This window comes from Hippoglossus stenolepis, chromosome 17, assembly GCF_022539355.2.
Source record: "Hippoglossus stenolepis isolate QCI-W04-F060 chromosome 17, HSTE1.2, whole genome shotgun sequence".
NCBI lineage: Eukaryota > Metazoa > Chordata > Actinopteri > Pleuronectiformes > Pleuronectidae > Hippoglossus > Hippoglossus stenolepis.
In genome coordinates, this window is record NC_061499.1 from 3499316 (window position 1) to 3522178 (window position 22863).

The 22863-nt window shown below is 39.8% G+C and overlaps 2 protein-coding genes and 3 pseudogenes across 2 annotated transcripts in view; 3 read left to right on the plus strand and 2 right to left on the minus strand.

The window, feature by feature from the left end:
* The window catches only part of LOC118124614, a 478051-nt pseudogene that overhangs the window by 176973 nt on the left and 278215 nt on the right, over nucleotides 1-22863 (minus strand).
* LOC124851132 (major histocompatibility complex class I-related gene protein-like) overlaps nucleotides 1-22863 on the plus strand; it is a 208199-nt gene that overhangs the window by 103433 nt on the left and 81903 nt on the right. The window lies entirely within an intron of this gene.
* LOC118124654 overlaps nucleotides 1-22863 on the plus strand; it is a 247630-nt pseudogene that overhangs the window by 75389 nt on the left and 149378 nt on the right.
* Nucleotides 1-22863, plus strand: part of LOC118124626 (major histocompatibility complex class I-related gene protein) — a 106058-nt gene that overhangs the window by 32850 nt on the left and 50345 nt on the right.
* Nucleotides 1-22863, minus strand: part of LOC118124619 — a 268444-nt pseudogene that overhangs the window by 8307 nt on the left and 237274 nt on the right.

Below are 22863 nucleotides of genomic sequence, written 5' to 3' on the forward strand. Positions count from 1 at the left end.
GAACAACTAAGTCTGAAATAATAAAGTTCATAATGTGCACAAGACAAGAAACTCTTTGTTTTATCGCTGAGTTTAAACGTTGCTTCGTTTTTCACTGTTTCTTGATTCATCGAAGTCTGTTGGACTCTTTCGCTTCAGAATCGTCCAGAACCAGCTCGGACCGTGTCGATCTTAATGGTTCTGACCAAAGTAAGAAATCAAATGACGGTCAGGATCCAAAGAAAGAAAAGTCCCTGTTCAGTTTATCTTTTCAGAAATAGAATATAATCTTTCCTTCTTACGTGAGATCGATGACATTCACTAACATGAACTTTTAAATCATGTCTTTGAAACGTTACTAAACTTCTCAAATCTGCAACGAAGGAACCAAACATCAAACATTACAATAGACCTGAAATCATTTGTCTTTTAAAAACATGGAGCATTTTTCCTTTCACTTCAAATCGACCAAACACAATAAAATAAAGTAGAAACGTGGACTTTAACTCACGTGCCGTCGCGCTGTGTGCTCCTGTCAGTAGAAGCAGGGACAGTACAGTGAACATGGTGAGCGGTGGTGTATTCCTCTTTGCTGGACTGAAGGTAGATGAGCTCTTTTCTCCACAGAGAGACGGACTGTGGAGAAAAGAGACGAAAACCAGGTGAGACGAGGACAAACTGTGGGGCGGGGACATCCTCTGAGCCAATGGGAATTGAGGATCAGCCTCTACGTCACTTAAAACTTGGTGAAAGGAAAAGTGAAAGTAAAGATCTGCTCGTGAGGATGTGTTTGTGTAGAGTGAGTGTGAGCGAGAGATAAGTGGACCTGCTCATGTCTGATAATGAAAACACACTCAATCACAAAGTGGTTTTACACACGACTAAAAAAACAACTGTATAATAATAATAATGAGACTATTAAAGACAGCAGCAAATCAAACATGAGAATTTACTTAATAATAAAACCACCACAATCATTTTCTTGTCATGTGTAAAATGTCTTTGTCGTTTTCCTGTTGAGAGTCACAGGTTTGACCAAATAGCTTTTCCCTTGCTGCTCTTACAGGTCAAATCCACATTAGTTTATTCTCTGGGACAATAATGAACATTTGAACTTTCACAGATGTGTTGAACTTTTCTACACGTTGAATCACAAAGAGGCAGAACATCAGAGACTTTATTAAAAACAGAAGTACAAAAGGAATGAAACAGCAAAGCAGCTTCATGTAACATTTATCTATAAAAAACAAACACAAGAAGAGAAATTGAGCCTCAACGTTCAGTTTCTACACTGTAAAAATGAAAACTTGAAACTGTGTTACTGCGATTTCTAAATATAATCAACAGAGATTATTTAATGGATTTGTAAACGTATTTGCTTCAACTAACTTTACTAAGTTAAATTTGTAAAGTTGCTGACGTTATGTTGGCAAAACACAAAATGGTACGTTTGTGATATGACACGTCTCATGTCTCACCAGGGGAAACGTGACCTAACGTCATAAAGGTGAGTGTTTAGGTTGAATACACGGCAGAAATTCTGGTTCTGCAGCTGCATATTTTGGCGGCTGTGGCTCAGGAGGTAGACCGGATCGTCCACTAACCAGGGGAGCACAGGTTCGATCCCCAGCTACTCCAGTCCGCATGCCCAAGTGTCCATAAGCAAGAATCAGAATGCTAAAACTACCCCTGACAGCTTCGTGGACAATGTGTGTGATTGACGTGTGACAGAAAAAACACTGAGTGAGTGAATGTGACTGAGTGAGTACAGTAAAGTGTCTGAGTGGTCAACAAGACGATATCAATGTATTCAAATGTTCATATGGAGAACATCACTGCTCAGGGTGATCAACTTCACGTCTGCATGTGGAATAAACTGCTTGAATCCTCTGGAGCCTGACGAGCAGGGACACTAGAACTCGCAGCTTTGAGAAAATGTGAAGTTTTTAAAGCCTGAGAATGTTGGGAGGTGACCCCCCTGCTCCTAAGCCTAGGGGAGGCTTTCACATGTAAATGACAATGCTGTGAGCTTTACAAATGCAAATCAGGATAGTTTCACTCAGTGGTGCAGAGGTAACACCTTTTTCTAAAAGGTACTAACTAAGGTACCAACTAAAATATCTGGCGTAAGTACACCAGGCTTAAAATAAATATAAAATCTGAAATTGTAGCTTATATAGATTTCCCTTATGAATTACATTGTATACCATGAGCAAAGGTCAATGCTATAAAAAAAAAATTGAAACCACTGTACAGTTTTCTAAGAGAAGTCTTTCTGCTGACACCAAAACACTGTGCTCCCTAACCTAACTATTTCAGTATTCCATTAAAACACTCAACACTTTCAGCCAATGTGACTTACAATAAGTGCATTCAACTATGAGGTACAAACACAGAACAGCAAGAATCATGTAAGTACATTAACTTAACACCAGAAAGAATAAACTGGTCCTCAGTCACATACTCATCTCATATAAAATGTAAAGTACAATTTAAAAACTGTTATAACCGCTGCCTCAAAAGTGAAAAGGTCATTTGTGAAGTTTTACTCTGAAAACGCCTCACACTCCGCTTCATGCCACGCCACTGCTAACGTCCAGCGCGTTAGAGGGCTGGACCAATCACAGCCTCGTGAAGGAAGCGCCTGTCTCCGCAGACAAGAAACTAGCGGCTCGTGTTTTGCGTGGTCCGACGAGTGACTCTGTTTTCGGTGTAAAAACTTGCTGAAGTCGACGACTCTGTTTCCTGGAGGAGAGGAGGAGTGCGTTGGAAAGCAAAGCCGCGGGCCCAGTGTGGACTAGTCGAGGCGGAGAAGACGGGCGCACAGTCCCAAACTTACGGTAAGAGCTACAGAGAGAAGCCATTGCTAACTGCTAAGCTAACTCTTAGCTCTGACTAGCGTGTTAACAACTGTGGGATTAGCGAGAAAGTTGCTAAAAGAAGAAGAGAGCATCGAGTGCTTGAGCAGAACGAGTGCATGTTTAAATATGTACGAACTGCTTCAACTCAAGAGTTTGTTCTCGTTAAGTTTTTTCATAAACGTGACTTTTGGTCCAGTTGTATTTAATAGGAAACTGCCCGTCTCTTCACACCTCGGAGGCAAATGGCCGGCGCCACGAACCGGAGCGAGGGTAAGATAAAGAAGAGCCGCGCTGTATAAAATACTCCAGGTTTTACTTTATCTGATCTATTTCATCATTGTGTTTTCACAGCCTTTTACATTATTTGTGCTGTATGTAAATAAAGCTTTGACTCAACATATACCTTAATGTTTTTTTCCCCTCTACAATATGTTCAATATATAACATCAAGCATCACATGAATGAATGTATAGTCTTAAGTAACTGCAGTGCTTTTGGTAAAGGCTTACTAATAATTAATAATAAATAAATTAATAATAAATATATTATTATTATTAATATTGTGTGGGAGGGGAATTCGCCTCCTGTAAACGGGCACTAACTGCCAGGAATTAGGCGAGTCTGCAGGCGTTTGCAGTGACGAAAATTTGGCTGGCTAGTGTCAAGTGTGAAGCTGATAATGTCTGACCCTGAATATCAGTTTATGATTTGAGTGATGAATAATCAATGAGTTCCAGCGTAAGGGGGAGACTGGTGACACTGCTTCTCGTCCATAAACCTGAAGAGAGAAAAAGAAAAAATGAAATGTTCAGTTCCACAAAGCCACGTATTTTATGTATTTACAGTATTGAGACCTAATATTTCCATGATTCCCAGTGATAAATTGACTCAGAAAAATACAATCTTAAACTGATAAGCCCTTAATATTGGGTTTATTAACATTTTAATTGTTGTGTCACTGCTGATATTTTAGTTTTAATTCAATATTTAATCTGTCCTATTAACATGAAGGTTTCTGATCTGTGCCTTGCTCTCAGCAGATTGTTTTATTTCTAATTAAAACAGAGGTTTTACACATGATCACACATATGTTACTTTGCACTTAGTTTGAGGCAGTTTTGTTTAACAGATGAAGCAACTCACTGTGTTCAGGAGGACGTCTCACTTGGAGAATTAGGACCTTGTTCACCTGATCTCAGCGGCTGTAAGGAAACTGGATCTGTTCCATCTGTGAGGTCAGAAACACATCGTTAGTCCATCCTCCTCTGAACAGACACTTTTATTACAAACCACCAACACTGCAGGGAACCGTCCTGAAAACTCTCTTCAGCACAAAATGAACCCTATCTAATCTACAGAGGGTTTACTAGAGTCCTGCACTGGGTCAGGTTCCTGTGGGGAGCCTCATATCCACTGAAATAAATATGGGCAGTAGTGTAGACAAGGCCTGAGTGAACATTTGTGGACATGTTAGTACTTTCAGCTGCTGTGCAAATGTGACGTGATGTCCTCATGAAGCATGTTAGTATAAAAAGAAAACAGAATAGAAATAGAAGTTTTACTTACCAGGTGAGGTACATTGGGCTGAAATGAAAAGAAAATACAAATGATTTCAGTTATTACAGTAAAAACACAAACTGAATTGTGTCATGTTTTTCTCGAGTGGCGATCCTCCTCAAACGATCGACAACATACTGTCACTTCTTATTGTTTGTGTGCTGGACGCTGTGTGCAGAGCTTTTTATAAACAGTCTGTGGTGCAGAGGGAAGTTAGAAAACTTTGTGTGAACCCTGCAGCTCTTGAAACAGATGTTGGTGTGTGAGGAACTGAAGTTTGTTTCGTGAGGTTTGATCTGAACGAGCATTAATTAGAAAGTCTAAAATCAAAGCACCAGAAACACATTGGACAAAGCTTCTGTGTTGGTCTCTCACCTTTCTTCCTCCTGTACACGATGAATCCAATGACAGCGCTGACGACAGCGAGAGCGACCACTCCAGTGCTGATGATGATGGTGGTCACGTTGGTGGGCTTCTCTGTTGAGAGGAATAAAAAAACAAAGCATCACAACCTGAACAGATGAAGCAGGTTGGACGACAAGAATCTCCCTGAACCACAATCCTGTACTGAGACACAACAAACACACACAGACACTAAACGTGTGAGTTTGTCCTGCTGGTGTTTCTACTTTCAGTTTTCATCTGTACATAATGACTGTATCTGTGCTTATTCACGCTGGTTTGTCTTAAACTTTACTTCCAGTAACTAAATCATTTCATGGACTCATCTTCTACAACAGAGCAGCAGTCGAGTCTTAACAGTGACTATAATGTTTACATGTTGAAATCATAGACTAATGGAAATAAACACAGACGACACGTCTCCACTTCCTCCCACTTTCCAGAAATGAAGCTAAAATATCCCGGATACGAACGCCGCCATCTTGCACATTTGGACTCTGTGCAGTAGTGAACGGAGGAATGGAGCCACGGTAACAGGTCCCACCGATACATGCTCTGTCAATCATGAGCTGTCAATCATGAGCTGTCAATCATGAGCTGTCAATCATGACATTTCACCCTGTTTTTATAGCATCAATCGGCGACTGAGACGCTTTGGCTTCACTTTTGAGGAGCCGTCATGTCGTCCATCTTTATTTACAGTCAATGGTTGAAATGGTTATAAACTGCCTGAAGAAATGTCCCTAAATGTCTGTTGTTGCTCGAGGTAAAGAACGAGAGATTTGATTGTTTTTTCTGCTTCATTAATTCTGTAGAATAAAAGTTTTCATATCAAACATCCACCCTGATCCCAGTGTGTCTGTGAAAGGCTCACATCTGACCAATGATAAATCAGTCTGGCTCTAGTTGACACCTGCAGAAACACTTCATGGAATAAAATCATACAATCATACAAGTCAATTTAAACATTCATAAATGTGTAAATCTAATTGATCAATGATAATAATCATAGTAATAAAATCCTCAGACACTGTTGCAGACACATTAAAACTAACTTAATTTTTCAGGGTCACATGATGATGAAGGGGGGGCACATGCACTGGTTTAACACTGATCTAAATTTATTCATATACATTGATGAAAGAAAACTTCTCCTGCTACACATCAGCCAACATGACCTGCAGGACTGTTACTGTAGATGAAATGTGTGTTTCCCAGCGTCATCACTGGTTCAAGTCTCACCTCTGTTGGACTCGACTGAGTCTTTGTCCAGTTTGGTGACGATGTCCTCCTTCATACCAGAGATCTGGAACACACAGTCGCATCCTCCAGTCTTCAGGGGAGATGGATGAAACCTTCAGGTCAGCGCTCATCTGGAAGGTCCCGTCATGGTTGGGGAGGACCTCTCCGAGGTCCACGTCCTCATGAAGCTCCTCCCCGTCTTTCCTCCAGAACAACATGACGCTGTCGGGGTAGAAACCTGTAGCATGGCAGCTGACTGGAGAGGAGGGAGACTTCTGGAGGAGAGAAATCCTGGGAAGCTCTGGGGAGGATAAAGAAAGACAGTTTATGGGTTATTATAATGTATTGCAAACTAATAATATCATTCCTGTTTGATTCCATTTATTTAGCATTAGTCAAGACACTGGGGTGGACGATATGACGTAAAAGTAATATCACAGTATTTATTGACAGGTTTAATATCACATTATTTATGAAGTAAACTTCCTGTAGTGGACAGGTCCTGATCACTTCTGATTAATGTTGGTATTTTTTGTTAAAGTGCAAAGTGAGTGCAGGTCGGTCAGGCAGTGAGGAGGGAGGACACTCCGGCTGGGTCTCTATTCAGGGGCGGCATCCTTCAGAGGACCCGGTCTAATCCATTCATCAGTGACTCCAAGTGAACTGTGCCAGATGGAATGAAGTTCCCTAGGGGCAGTGCTATTATGTCACATTCACAGTAACATGAGGTCACTGTGACCTTGACCTTTGACCTCCAGGCACCAAAATCAATATTTGAGTCCATGTGAAAGTTTGTACCAAATCTGAAGCTGATCTTACAATATCATGTTAAAAAAAACATAAACATACTTTGTGTGGCTACCGTGACCTCGACCTTTGACCTTTGGCTACTAAAATCAAGTGAGTTAATCCTTGAGTCAAAGTGAATGTTTGCACCAAATTTGAGGAGATTTCCTCAAAGCATTCTGGAGATATCGCGTTCAGAGCAATGAGACGGATGGACGACCCGAGAGCATGATGCCTGCGGCCACTAGGTGTCACCAGAGCGGAGGCATGAAAAGAGCAGAGAGAGAGAGAGAGAGAGAGAGAGAGAGAGAGAGAGAGAGAGAGAGAGAGAGAGAGAGAGAGAGAGAGAGAGAGAGAGAGAGAGAGAGAGAGAGAGAGAGAAGAGAGAGAGAGAGAGAGAGAGAGAGAGAGAGAGAGAGAGAGAGAGAGAGAGAGAGAGAGAGAGAGAGGAGAGGGAGAGGGAGAGAGAGAGAGAGAGAGAGAGAGAAGAGAGAGAGAGCAGGAGGAGAGAGAGAGAGAGAGAGAGAGAGAGAGAGAGAGAGAGAAAGAAAGAGGAACATTAAGTTGATGGAGGTTCTGTGATGTCACCTGTTCTCAGCAGAGAGCTCCTCCCGTGCTCCAGGAACTTCTTCAGAAAGGAAGGACACTCCTGGGTGTAGTAGTACTTATAATATGCGAGTTCAGCTTTATCCTGATCCCTACTCAGTTTGGTGATGACACTCTTTGGTGTTGGAGCGATCCACGTCTCTGTCTCCAGGTCCAATGATATGAAGTCTTCTCCATCATAACCCTCCTGATTATAACTATTAACTTCTCCAGTCTCATCGTCCCATTCACATCCTAGCATCCACTGGTAAATGTGAACACCTGAGAGAGAGACAGAGATCTGAGCTGTTATTATCACATCTTCACACACACACACACACACAGACACACACACACACACACAGAGAGACACACAGAGACACACACACACACACAGACAGACAGACAGACACACACAGAGACACACACACACACACACACACACACACACACACACACACACACACACACACACACACACTCACACACAGAGACACACACACACACCCACACGCACACAATCTCACTCTCACACTCACACACACCCACACACACACGCACACACACTCTCTCTCTCACCACGCACACACACACACACACACAAAATACACACACACACACACACACACACACACACACACACACACACAGTACAAACCTCCACCAAAGCCCAAACAGCCACTATAAGTATCAGTCCCTAAACGTGTCTTATTTGTTTTATCAAGATCCGCGAGTTACCTCTGAAAATCAAGGAAACCGTTGAAAACCCAAAGAGATAAAAGCTGTTCCTGGATCAGCCCCTGATCTGCTCCTGAGTTTCATGAGTTCTTCTCTGACCCACAAATACATCCTTCCACAGAGTTTACTGATAACAACTAATTCACAGTTGTTGATCTTTATTATTTTCTGCTGATCAGGTCAGAAGTTAAATGTCTTTTTCAGCACTACAGTATCTAAATGTCTTCTGGCTTTGACTCTGTGTTTGGGTGAATCTAATCTAACGTGTAATTCTCTGCTGTGTTTATTACTTTGTGGACACACTGTGGTCAGCACAGGGACGTTCATCTGTTGCTCTGCTGTTTATTTTATATATTTAAGGTTCAAACTAATCATTCTTGTTGATTATGTATTTTTAAATGAATCAATTACAATTTTAAACTGAAGAAAATATCAGAAAGTAGTGAAAATGTTTTTGTGAGTGAGATTGATGTGTGTGTGAATTGTTTTGTATGGTACATGTGTTAAGAAACATCACAAAACATCTGAGATTTTTACTTGATAAAAAAAAATTCTGATCATTTAAAAATCTATTGATCACATGTTTGATTAATTAGTAAATATTTTGGATCAAATCTAATTAATGAAAATGTCTGTGTGTGTGCGCGTGAATGTGATTGTGTGCGTGTGAGTGTGATTGTGTGCGTGTGTGTGATTGTGTGTTTGTGTGTGTGCATGTGATTGTGTGTGTGTGTGAGTGTATATGTGAATATGATTATGTGAGTGAGTGTGTTTATGTGTGTGAGTGAGATTGTATGTGTGTGTGCGTGCGTTTATGTGTGATTGTGTCTGTGTTCATGTGTGTGAGTGAGATTGTTTATGTGTGTGAGTGTGTGTAAGAATGTGTGAGTGTGTGTATGCGTGTGTTTACGTGTGTGTGTGCGACTGTGATTGTGTGTTTTGGTGTGTGAGTGTAATTGTGTGTGTGCGTGATTGTGTGTGCGTGTTTATGTGTGATTGTGTGCATGTGTGCGAGTGTGTTTGTGTGTGTGTGAGAGAGAGTGTGTGTATGTGTGTGTTGTGTTATTATTAGAGAGTGAAATGTAAACAAACCTCCAGTTTGCTGAAGCGCCTTTTAAGGTTCACTGCTGACTTTGAACTCCTGCTGTGCACCCAAAAATATCCCAGTCTGACTCTCCCAGTACTGTGAATCAGTTGCTTTTAACATCCAGTCCTGTTTGGGTTCTGCTTTCTTTGTGTTGCTGTCATAGTGAAAGATCTGAACGTCATCAACCAAACCAACAGCCACAAACTCTGGAAGGTTTGAGACTTGAGAGGACCCAGTGAGGAAATACTTCAGAGAGTGAATCCCTGCAAGAAACAGTTCAAGTCATGACTTTAGTTTTCAGACTGTTTTATAAATCACTCAGAGTCAAGAAGACATGAAGCACATTCAAGACAACTTCAGCTGTTGTGTAAACAAACACAAAAACACATTCATAGATAAACGCCTGCTCCAGAGTCCAGACTCTCTTTTTTACTTTGGAATATTCTGCCACGCCTTCAAAATGGATTCAATCTAACGACTCAAATGTTTAATATTAGAAAATAATATTTTCACTGCAGAGTATTTTAATGTGAAGTGAAAACTACTTCAATTTCCACTTACTCGATGAGACTTTTGCCCTTAAAGTCCTTAAATAGTTGGTTTTCATATCAACATATATTCATCCATATATACACATATACATTTATACTGACCCAGTGAACAAAACAAAGTGGGACATTATTACAGGAAGGACTATTTTTTTTAAAATGTATAGACTCAGAAAACATTTGACAACAATAACAATATGACAACATGTTCATTAGGTTGTCAACAACATTTGATTCAGATCCATCGACTGAAAATAATTCACTAAGGTCTGGCTCTGATTCTAAGATAACAAAGTCAAATACTTGTGACAAAGACATGTAACTGAGACTTGATGTTTAAATGTTGAACATAAGCTTCATTATAAATAACTATAATCTATAATGTATGCATCCTAACAGAACTTGGAATTAAGAAAATAAACGTATGGTTTTTTTAAATACATTTTTTTAAAATGTAAAGATAAATGCACATCTTCTTTGTTTATTGTGTAAAAATACACTTGGTATGTGAGCAAACATAAAGGCTGATACCTCATATCTGTGACAGACTCACATCAAGCAGTCCGGCTTCAGTGCAGATGTTATCATTAGGTGGCTTAACAGACATCCGTCATGTATTCATCATGGAGGCAGCCTCGTCCTGATTCTTTGTCTCCCTGCTTCTTTTCACTGACATCATTTACATTAGAGATGAATTTGTGTTTTGTGTTAGTAACAATGTGTGTTGATTGTATTGAAGTAGGAGGTCACATTGATAACAGATCATTAATTAGTAATATCTCATGTCATGATGTTATCATGGTCTTTATCATCGGCGATGCGCTGGGAACATTGTAATTCAACAAAGCAGGAAGCTGTCGGTCCTCGCGGTTCCTGGGTTACTATGGAAACAGCGCCATCTACTGACTACAATAACAAACCGAAACCTGAGTCGTCGCCATATTTGTCAGTTTACAGTTTAGATGAATAACTGAGGTGTTTGAGTCTCTGGGAGATGAATCATAAATAATTTAAAATGATGCCAAATATATATATTTACTATAAATAACAGTCTTGATTCATATCAACAGACTGAACCTGTTATTTCTTCACAACTTTTTATAAACCAACATGAAACATGAGACACGTGATGAACAACTAAGTCTCAAATAACAGTTAGAAACGTGGACTTTAACTCCTTCACGTGCCGTCGCGCTGTGTGCTCCTGCCAGGAGAAGCAGGGATGTACAGTGAACATGGTGAGCGGTGGTGTATTCCTCTTTGCTGGGCTGAAGGTAGATGAGCCTCTTTTCTCCACAGACGGTGACCAGAGACAAAGAGACGAAAACAGGGGAAACGAGGACAAACTGTGAGGCGGGGACATCCTCCTGGAGCCAATGGGAATTTAGGATCAGCTCAACGTCACTTAAACTGGGTGAAACTCAGCAACTGAGGTTGTAGAAGGAAAAGTGAAAGAACGAACTGGGCGTAGTGTTATAACTTCACACCCTGTATAGTCGAATAATATATGTTTAAGATAATTTATACGTAGTGCAACACATTTGTAAGATACTCTGTTTATTGTATTATTGTATTTTATGATATTGTACTGTAGGATAAATGTATTTGTATGATAATGTATTTGTAGGATATTGTACTTTTGTAGATAATGTATTAGTCAGATATTGTACTTGTATGATAATGATTGTATATTGTAATTGTAGGAGTATTGTATCAGTAGGAGGAATGTATTTGTAGGATAGTATATTTTTAAGATCATTTATCAGAGGCACCATTTGTAAGATAACTTATTTAGGATTATTGTATTTGTAGGATAATGTATTTGTACAGTTTCTGCTCACATCTTTCTACACATTTATTTTTCCAGATTCATACGAGGTCACCATGACTTACTTTTGACCTCTGAAATCTAACCAGCCCATCTCAAGTTGAAGAAATTCTCCTCCCAGAGGTCAGACGTCACATTCAAGAGGCCAAAACATATTTCTCTGTGGGGAGTCCAGGCGAACTTCACCTTTGGACCTTGACCACCAAAACTAATCTCAATTGTCCAGAATCCAAATTTGTACCAAATCTACAACCTGAAAACAGGTCTCCACAGAGGCAAACAACTAACTAATACAGATGAGCCCATTGTTAAGACAGACAAGAGAATAATACAAGATAGTGAAATACAGCTCATATTTTACTTCTGTTTTACTTCACAAGTTAAATAATAAAACCAAAGCAGAAAGAGAACACAAGCATCAGATCAGACTAGTTTGTTGTGTTGCTGAAAACTGCTCAGGAAAGAGAAATTTAACTTTCTGTTGATGTTTGAAACAGCTGATGTCGTGAGCCATTTCTGTTTCAATTTCGACTTTTCTCTGTTCACGAAGCACTTTGTAAAATGTCGCATCATTTGTGTTCCACTGAATCGATGTTTGACACTGAGGCTTGGTTGACGAAGGCTCATCCCACACTCGACCATAAGAGTTCACCGAGACAGTTAAACAAATATACTGTGAGGTAGTGATGTCAACTCATTGAGAACCTGGGCTCTGTCCCACTTTAAAGGTCCCAACACACCTGAGGGGTCAAAAAGAGAGGATTAAAGATAGAAAACAAAGTTCTCCTGCTCATTTCAAATGTTTTTTCTTCTCCAATCATTTCTTTTAGAGGGAATATTGGATCATTACACCAGATTGAGCCTTGAACAGTTGTTTAAGGGAAATGTAAGTTTAAAGAGACGATCATCTTAAGTGGCCCAAACCAGACTTGATGTGTTGTTTATATATACAGTATATTATATTATATTTTGGTTTTGGATAAGGTTTTACTGAAGGTTTAGTTTAAAGGTAGGACTGAAGGTTTGAGTAATGCCTCCAGAAAATCAATGTCCTTTCTGAAATCATGGAGGAGGACAGTGTTTATAGTGTGTGTGTGTACGGTTAGACCTCTTGTTCAGTTCTCAGTTCAGGAGGTTGTTTTCGCTTGCATTTGTTTGTTTGTGTGTTTGTTTGTGTAAGGTTTTAGAGGATGAGACAAAACTTAACATGAAATCCTTGTGGGAGGGTGGGACAACTATTCAGATTCAGTGATTTAGTTTTTTGTTGAACATTTTGATTCTGAGAATAATTTATGGATCTTGATGATGTTGTGTTGTGTACTTGGGGCCACTGCATTCACTGTAACACACGCTTTTTTATTCGGTTTTATTATGAAATCTTAATTGAACATGCATTGTAAGCCTGTGGCTGACTTGACAGACTGTGTGTCGGGTGAAAGTGAAACTAAAATGAAATGGACTTGAGGGGAAAACCACTGATCTCTACACACTAGAGTCTGAGTGTTATCAGCAGCTCGGAGGAGAATCTGTCAGCAGAAGGGAAACAAACACCATGACCGACTTTTCTACCATTTATAAACTCTCCCTGCTCACTGTCACCTGCTGCATCCAAGGTAGGTTTACCTTTCTGTGTCATTTTAGAAACAGGAAACACACATTCATGTAGAGATCAACTCTCCATCTGGCATGTAATCCAATAACTAACCGTCCCTCCATGAAAATGTGATTCCTAATGTTTATTAGTAGTAGTAATAAGTCTTTTTTTAACACATGAGGAAGGATATACTGTACACAAACAACTTGTACTTTCAGTTTATTGAAATACAGTAAAACATGAGTGAGTCATATGTGAGCCGAATTTAGCATAAAGACACAGTTACTTTGTCAAATATCTTATTTAATTTATTTGGCCCATGTGAGATCACTTTTAAACCTTTAGTATATTTCTGAAAGGAGTTTGGTTTGAAGCGTGCAGTGAGTGTTGTGCACCCGCCCTCTCGTGGTGGAAAATGTTATTACACCAAGCTAGAAAACGAAAGTGCAGAGGAATCAAAAAATAAAAAAATAAATAATAATAATAATAATAATATTGTTGTTGTTACATGGATTTAATCAGAGTTTTACTGTAATTTTGAACAGCCATATTTTAATATTTTCCCAGAAGACATTATGTATAATTCATTTTCATTTTTCATTTCCTATGACTGAAACTGCAACAGACTTATTAGTGAGTGTGTAACTATAGCAGGTTAATTCTGTGTTTCACTGGTAAATACAGGGGACTGATGGAGATTCCACCACTGATTACACATTAATGGGCTATAATATCAGTATTGTGTAATCTTGTTAAACTCATGTTTAACACTTTATTTATTCATTTCTCTGTCATGTTCTTGTTAAATTGTCTGAAGCCCGCAGCAGCAGCAGCAGCAGGTGTCCATGTGAGTGCTGGTTAGTACAGGACCATGTGAGCCGAGGAGCGACGACTCCAGGAAAGTCTCTGCTTCATATCAGGACAGACGCAAACAGCCGCTGCACGCCAGAACAGATTCCTCCGACATCAATCCGACAGAGTCTTCTTTATTACAGGTGAGCCTGGGGAATGAGACTGACGGGACCTGCTGCCGCGGCTCTGGCCCCGATATCTACTACGGCCCTGGCTCCCAAGTGCACAAGATGGCAGTCAGTATTCAGGATGTTTGGCTTCATTTCTGGATGTTTGGAGAAAGTGAGACGCGTCTTCCGTCTTTAACTACAGTCCATGGATACACGTTAACTTTCTGACTTCTGTCCAGACCCGGCTGCCACGCCTGCCACCAGTCCCTCGGCCCCACCAGAGGCTCGCTTGCAGAAGGCCCAGTGTGAGATCAGCCCCCTTCCTGCATCAGCCCTCCACACTCAAAATGGGTTGCTCCACTCACAGTCACTGGCTTCAGCCCCGTGTACCTGCAAGCTGATTATTTCTGCTGCGCTACTGGGGCTCAACAAACAGCTGATCATTTCCAGCATCATGCGGTCTCCCACGGCAACCAAAGAGCCAAATGGTAACACTGAGGAAAATGTATCATACCTGAGTCGTATGTGGTAGTTTGAATCTCCTTCTCACTGTCTGTTTCCTCAGTGATCCTGGAGGTCAGCAGTAAAACCGTCTGCGCAGGCCCGGCTCGGGAAGCCAGTGCTGCTGGACTGTGGTTTCTGGGTCGATCCTTCCGCCTTCTGTCTGTCGGGTTTTCACGCCGAGTGGCGTTACCAGTTCAGAGGCAAAGGACGACTGGTTCTGGCTTACGACGGCAAAGCAGACCAGGTGGCTGACACCAGGAGGAAGGGGCCACACTGGACTGAGGGTTTGCACCAGAAAAAGGAAATGCATCCCTGATCCTGCAGGAGACGAAAAGCGCGCTACCCGGGACGAGATTGCACTGCGGCATCTGCCGCACCTTCAGGCTCAGGTGGCGGAGCTTGAGATTGTAGGTGAGGGAAGAGATTATGTTCTCACCCCCTGTTGTTTGTTATTTGGTTTTTATTTATTTTTTTGTAAACAAGATCGTACAAAAACAATGGAACAGATTTTCAGTAAATTTGGTGTAGGCGATGTGGTTTGAGTCCGAAGAATCATCTCTGTCCACTCGAACATTTTGGCTAATCAGTATTAATTCGTCTATACTCTCACATGCATGAAAACGCAGCTCTATCGAATTTCCGCACGCTGGGTGCCTGAAAATTGTCACAGATTGCACAGTATTCACAAAACCACACTGAAATACACAAGTTATAGAATTAGCACCAGCCTTGTAATAAACGTGATTTCATTGGGAACAAGAGTAAAAGGATGAACTTTCTTTTGTTTTCAGAACTCCTCCATCCTCTATCCACCCTCCCCTCTTCCTCTCGCTGTTCCCAGGACAGACTTTGCTGTCCAGTGTGAAGCGTCCTAAGCCGCCCCGGTCCCTGGAACTGAGCTGGGAGTTTAAAGGCGCAGATGGGAAGTCCAGACCTCTGGAATCAGCCAGCGTAACGGGCCACAGGCAGGCGGGATGGCACTCACGACCAGAGCACCGGCTGGAGCTCGACACTCTAACCTGGGCACGGGGGGAGCTCACCTGTGTGGCCGTCCACCCTGGAGGTACACGACGTGGCCAGCACGTCCTCAGTGTCATCGGTAATGTGAAGAATTTGGTTTTGTTAATATAAGATATGGGTAAAGTATGAACAAAAGCAAAGAGTCAAAGTAATGCTGAGGTAAACTGATGTTCACCCTTTTCATTTCATCCTTGAGAAAATAGCTTTTATGGGGGATCTTTAACTCGTTGCTACATGTGAAATGTCAAAGATTAAATGAATAATTTTCATCCTGATTGAGAATAAGAAGCACCATATGAGAGAATCCATTAAGGCTTGGAATTAAGTCTTCTTCTCTTTACAGGATCGGTTCTCCGTCTATTGAGCACCCGATGGCGATGGTTGGTGTGGCGCTCGTGCTCTACGGTCTCATCAAGGTGGTCTCCTGGACCTTTTCCAGCTCAGGTATCAAATAAAACAACAGCAATTGAACAGAAACATTATTTCTAAACTGACAATAATAATATTATTCATGTGAATGATCTGAACCATTTAGTGGAGTAGCAGCAGCAGGTCTTTACTCCAGCTTCTGTGGACTGAGTCCTGCAGCAGATCTTTATTTCCTGCGGCTCAATTACTGCAGGTCATTTTTACAGTTTCAGAGAAATCATAACAGGCCAAATAGACAGGTTTAGAACGGACACTGCATTAATATTAATACAATTTAATAAAACAAAATATACTTTTTTAAAGTGTGAGATATGTCAATATGTTTTTAATTTGTTGTCTTTTATCTGTCTGTTGTTTTATTTCACTGTTTACAGGCACTGCATGTGGCAGATAAAGTGGAAAAGCAACTATTTCAAACACCAATAATAATAAGATTAAAGCTGTATTTTTGTGGAGCTGCTCTGTGATGCTCACCATCATAACACAACTTTCCACATTGCTCCTCTTACAGAAAGAGAAGAAAGAAGTCGACTGAGGTGTGACACTGAGCCAACACCAACCGTCTGCTTTGAAAACTCTGGAGTGATTGTTTCCTTTTTCTTTCAGACAATTATGTCGAGTTTAGCGATAAATCTGTGTGAACATTTGTTTTTAGAGAGTTGTTTTTTCTACAGATCTTGCTGGACGCCTTTTTTGAGCTTTATTTAATTTGTTTTTTTAACTATTTTCATATTCTATATTTTTGTGCAAAAAGCAATAACAGGCAGGAATCAGGCATGCTTGAAAGGAACGGGTTTCTGCTCATCTAAAAACTCCTGTTGTATTATTCTCCTGTAAAGTGACATATTGTTGGATACTTGGATCATTTTACAAACACTGGAAATAGAACAACAAATATGTGTAATGATGCTCCCTGTACAACAATGATCACCACTGAGAAGGAAAAACACTTGTGCACCACATTGTGCAAATAAAACAGTGCACAATTTGTACATTGTATAAAAATAAAAATGCTTCATGTACATTCATGACTAAAATATATGGAACATTATTATTATAACTATTGTGACCGGTACTTTAAAAAAACAAGGGGACCGTTATCCAGTACTATGAGACAATGTGACTTCCGTTGTCCTTTTCAGAATAAAACGGCGTAGTGAACGTACGCCATCTTGTACAGTTTTGTAAAGAATTAGATTAAAACCTGAACTCAGAATATACTTGAATCATTATAGTATGGCTTTTATATATATATATATATATATATATATATATAATTACTAATTAAATGTGAGTTGAGATTTCAACTATTTTCGTTGTATTTTAGATTAATCTATAGCTTTATACACGTCTTTGAATTTTACAGCCTTAAGTCTAAATTTGATATAATCATTCATGAAATTTGATTCTAATCTTTTCATGCAATCATTTAATATTGTCACAGCTGTTTTTTAAACAGATAAAAACCCTTATCTAACCTTTCCTCCTCAGGAGGAACCAGAGCACCGTGGCTCTGTCTCTGTGTGAGGCTGCTGTGGTGATGTCCTGATGCACATTTGTCCTGTAAACTGACACAATAGGGACAATGCGTGATGTCATAGTCATGCTTTACAAGAGGACTGTGCACGGAATCGTTTTCTCTTCAGCTACCACGCTACTTCCTGATTTACCTCATTTCTGACAATTTTAGTCTATTTTTTTTCTATGACTTGTCGTGTCTTTTGTTAAACGAGAAACCTGTTCTGTTCCAAACATGTATGCATTTCTCATATTGCAGGAAAAACAACCATCTTGGTATCGGTTCCAGAATGTATTGTCTGGGGCAACTGCTTACAAAATCTTTAAAGTTCAGACCTGCTGTTAACATTATTTCCATCAACAGATGTTTATTAATCACTCAAGTTTTTGTTAGATTTTACCTTCATGCAGGACAGAAAAACATCCAATCTTCATATTTAAGAATCTGGAACAAAGAAACAAAAAACTATATCGCAATGTAAAGTGAAAAACATTCCTGGATCTGTCCACAATCCCATTCCGCAACCAAAATTGAACGAGTTCCTGCCTGGCCCAGAACACATCCTTCCACCAAGTCTAATTATAATCCATCAAGTAGTTTGTTTGTGATCTTGCTCACAATCATACAAGTAACTAGACAATGGTGAAAAAAACATCTTTGACACCAGGAACAAGTATTTGATTATGATAATAGTTGCTGATTAATCTTGACTAATAGATCAATAGACTTATTGTTTCTGTTTTTGTTTAGTTTTATTGAAATGCGAGTGCTGAAAAGTAATTTTGTTCTTTGCGTGTTACTGTTATTAGTCTATCATCACAGAAGCTGGAGCCATATTTCCTCGGGTCTGATCTAAATGTTCCAGCTGTCTGTTGCTTCTACGACATCCTGCAGTATCGGTTTCCCTTGATCAACATTCTCCCGTTTGTATTTCCCGAAAGCAGAAATAAGGAGTGTTTTTGATGGCGGTGGCTCCGCCTGATGGCGGATAAGATCATAGTCCTTGACGATGATGAAGAGGAGAGTGCTCAAACCCTCCCTTTCGCTGCTTCCACCTCGTCCACGGAGCATCAAGCTAAACATGTCTCGCCACTCAAAGCCTCAGCAGCTCCCACATTACATCTAGTTGAGCCTAAAACTAATTCCTTCACAGTTCCGATGTCATCAGTTTCCGGGCAGATTTAAGTTTTCCCAGGAAGAAGCAAAGCACCGCTCTGATCTGAGTGAGTGTGAGCGAGAGATCAGTGGATCTGCTCTGTCTGATAATGAAAACACACTCAATCACAAAGTGGTTTTACACACGACTACAAAAACAACTGTATAATAATAATAATGAGATTATTAAAGACAGCAGCACCAAACATGAGGTGACTCACTTACAATAAAACCACCACAATCATTTTCTGTCATGTGTAAAATGTCTTTGTCATTTTCCTGTTGAGAGTCACAGGTTTGACCAAATAGCTTTTTCCTTGTTGCTTTACAGGTCAAATCCACATTAGTTTATTCTCTGGGACAATAATGAACATTTGAATTTCACAGATGTGTTGAATCCTTTCTACACGTTGAATCACAAAGAGGCAGAAATCCCAGAGAAGATCAGAGACTTTATTAAAAACAGAAGTACAAAAGGAATGAAACAGCAAAGCAGCTTAATGTAACATTTATCTATAAAAACTCCAACAAGAAGAGTAGAAGTTGAGCTCAACGTTCAGTTTTTACACTGTAAAATGAAAACTGAAATTGTATTTCTAAATATAATCAACAGAGAATATTTAATGGATTTGTAACGCATTTGCTTCAACTAACTTTACTAAGTTAAATTCTGTAGTTGCTGAAGTTATGTTGGCAAACACAAATGGTACGCTTGTGATATGACACGCCCATGTCTCATCAGGGAAACGGACCTAACATCATAAAGGTGAGTGTTTAGGCTGAATACATAATAAGAAATTCTGTCCTGCAGCTGCATATTTGGGCGGCTGTGGCTCAGGAGGTAGACCGGATCGTCCACTAACCAGAGGGGCACAGGTTTGATCCCCAGCGACTCCAGTCCGCATGCCCAAGTGTCCACAAGCAAGAATCAGAATGCTAAAACTACCCTGACAGCTCGTGGACAATGTGTGTGATTGACGTGGTGACAGAACAAACACTGAGTGAGTGAATGTGGACTGAGTGAGTACGGTAAAGTGTCTGAGTGGTCAACAAGACGATATCAATGTATTAAAATGTTCACATGGAGAACATCACTGCTCAGGGTGATCAACTCACGCCTGCATGTGGAATAAACTGCTTGAATTTCCTGGAGCCTTGACGAAAGCAGGGACACTAGAACTCGCAGCTTTGAGAAAATGTGAAGTTTTTAAACTTACGAAAGATAAGTTCAGTAATTTTGCGCTGTTCGAACCTTTTAATTTTTCTGTGTAAATGTTAACAAGGCTAGACTATGAGTCACATACCAACAGATTTTATGGAATCAAGGAGACAGATTATATTTCAGACCCTAAGATGTGGATGTGTTGGTGTCTATATATGTACATTTAGATTTGTATTATTTAAATGATTTTACAAGGATGCCCTTAAACACCAGGAATATAAAAACTGTAACTACGATGATCTTTAAATTAACTGCATGTGAACAGTGTTGTGATACTTCATTGTTTTGAAATGTGTTTTACTTCTACTCCAGGTAAAGAAAAAGTAATAATCTCATTTGATTTACCAATATTTAAACAAACATTTATCAGAGGGAAGATTACATTTCTATTTTAACTAAAAGATCAAATTTAATAGACGCCACCATTTATTTTTCATATTTGTCAGTTGTGTTGTTTGTATTTCAATCAATGTCTGACCCTGAATATCAGTTTATGATTTGAGTGATGAATAATCAATGAGTCCCAGCGTAAGGGGAGACTGTGGTGACACTGCTTCTCGGCCCATAAAACCTAAAGAGAGAAGAAATAAACAAATGAAATGTTCAGTTCCACAAAGCCACGTATTTTATGTATTTACAGTATTGAGATCTAATATCTTATGATCACAAAGTGAATATATTACTGGGAAAAATAATCAACACTTGTCTGAATTGATAAATTAATATTATTTACACACGAATTGTTAAAATACCTGCTGATGTATGAGGTTTGATCTATATTTAATTCAAATCTGCATACCTGTGAAGATTTCATCCAAAGCTGCCTCTGGTAGATTGTTTTATTCTAATTTATAATGGTGTTTCGCCAGCTGGCACGTCATTATAGTATTTGCACTTTGGTTTGAGAGGTTGTTAAATAGATGGCAACTACTGTTCAGGAGATAATCGCTTGTAATAGGAATCGCCGATCATTCATGTGGCTGTAATGTCGATTTGTTCCAGCTAGGAAGCCAAAACACATCAAGAACTTAAGTCCCTCACTCTTTAACAGACAGCTTTAGATGCAAACCAGCAACACCGTGTGGAAACAAATCTGAAAATTCTTCACAATAAATGAACCCACTAACACAGAGAGGTGGCCAAGCCTGCAATCAACAGGTTTTAACACTTAAACACCGAAATAATATGGCAGTGTGGATGTCTATAAACATTTGTGATTATGTGACATCTTAGCTGCTGTGCAAACGTGACGTGATGTCCTCATAAAGCATGTTAGTATAAAAGAAAACAGAATAGAAATAGAAGTTTTACTTACGAGGTGAGGGACATTGGGCTGGAAATAAAAGAAAATACAAATGATTTCAGTTATTACAGTAAAAACACAAACTGAATTGTGTCATGTTTTTCTAGTGGCGATCCTCCTCAAACGATCGACAACATAATGTCACTTTATTGTTTGTGTGCTGACGCTGTGTGCAGAACTTTTATAAACAGTCTGTGGTGCAGAGGGAAGTTAGAAAAACTTTGTGTGAACCTCTGCAGCTCTTGGAAACAGATGTTGGTGTGTGAGGAATCGAAGTTTGTTTCGAGGTTTGATCGAAATCCAGCATTAATTAGAAAGTCTAAAAATCAAAGCACCAGAACATATTGACAAAGCTTCTGTGTTGGTCTCTACCTTTCTTCCTCCTGTACACGATGAGTCCAATGACAGCGCTGACGACAGCGAGAGCGCACTCACTGGGAGCGAAGGATGATGATGGTGGTCACGCCGGTGGGCTTCTCTGTTGAGCGGAATAAAAAATGAAGCATCACAACCTGAACAGATGAAGCAGGTTGGACGACAAGAATCTCCCTGAACCACAACTTGTCCTGAGACACAACAAACACACACAGACACCAAACGTGAGTTTGTCCTGCTGTTGTTTCTACTTTCAGTTTTCTTCTGTACATACGACTGTATCTGTGCTTATTCACGCTGGTTTGTCTTAAAACTTTACTTCCAGTAACTAAATCATTTCATGGACTCATCTTCTACAACAGAGCAGCAGTTTCCAGTCTTTATTGAGTGGACTTGCAATGTCTACATGTTGAAATCATAGACTAATGGAAATAAACACAGACGACACGCTTCCTCCACTTCCTCCCCAATTTTCCAGAAATGAAGCTAAAATATCCCGGACAATGACCGCCGCCATCTTGCATATTTGACTTGTGCAGTAGTGAACGAGGAATGGAGCCACGTAACGAGGCCCGCTGAAGAGACATGCTCTGGGTCAATCTACGAGCTGTCAATCAGAGCTGTCAATCATGAGCTGTCAATCATGACATTTCACCCTGTTTTTATAGCATCAATCAGCGCACGAGACGCTTTGGCTTCACTTCTGAGGAGCCGCCATGTCGCTCCATCTTTATTTACAGTCAATGGTTGAATGCTATAAACTGTGAAGAAATGTCCCTAAATGTCTGTTGTTACTGGTGTAAAGAACGAGAGATTTGTTTGTTTTTTCTGCTTCATTAATTCTGCAGAATAAAAGTTTACATCAAACATCTACTCCCGATCCTAGTGTGCGTGTCTGTGAAAGGCCTACATCTTTATCTCAATGATAAATCAGTCTGGCTCTAGTTGAGACCTGCAGAAACACTTCATGGAATAAAATCATACAATTTATACAAGTCAATTTAAACATTTATAAATGTGTAAATCTAATTGATCAATGATAATAATAATAGTAATCAAATCCTCAGACACTGTTGCAGACACATTAAAACTAACTTAATTTTTCAGGGTCACATGATGATGAAGGGGGAACATGCACTGGTTTAACACTGATCTAAATTTATTCAT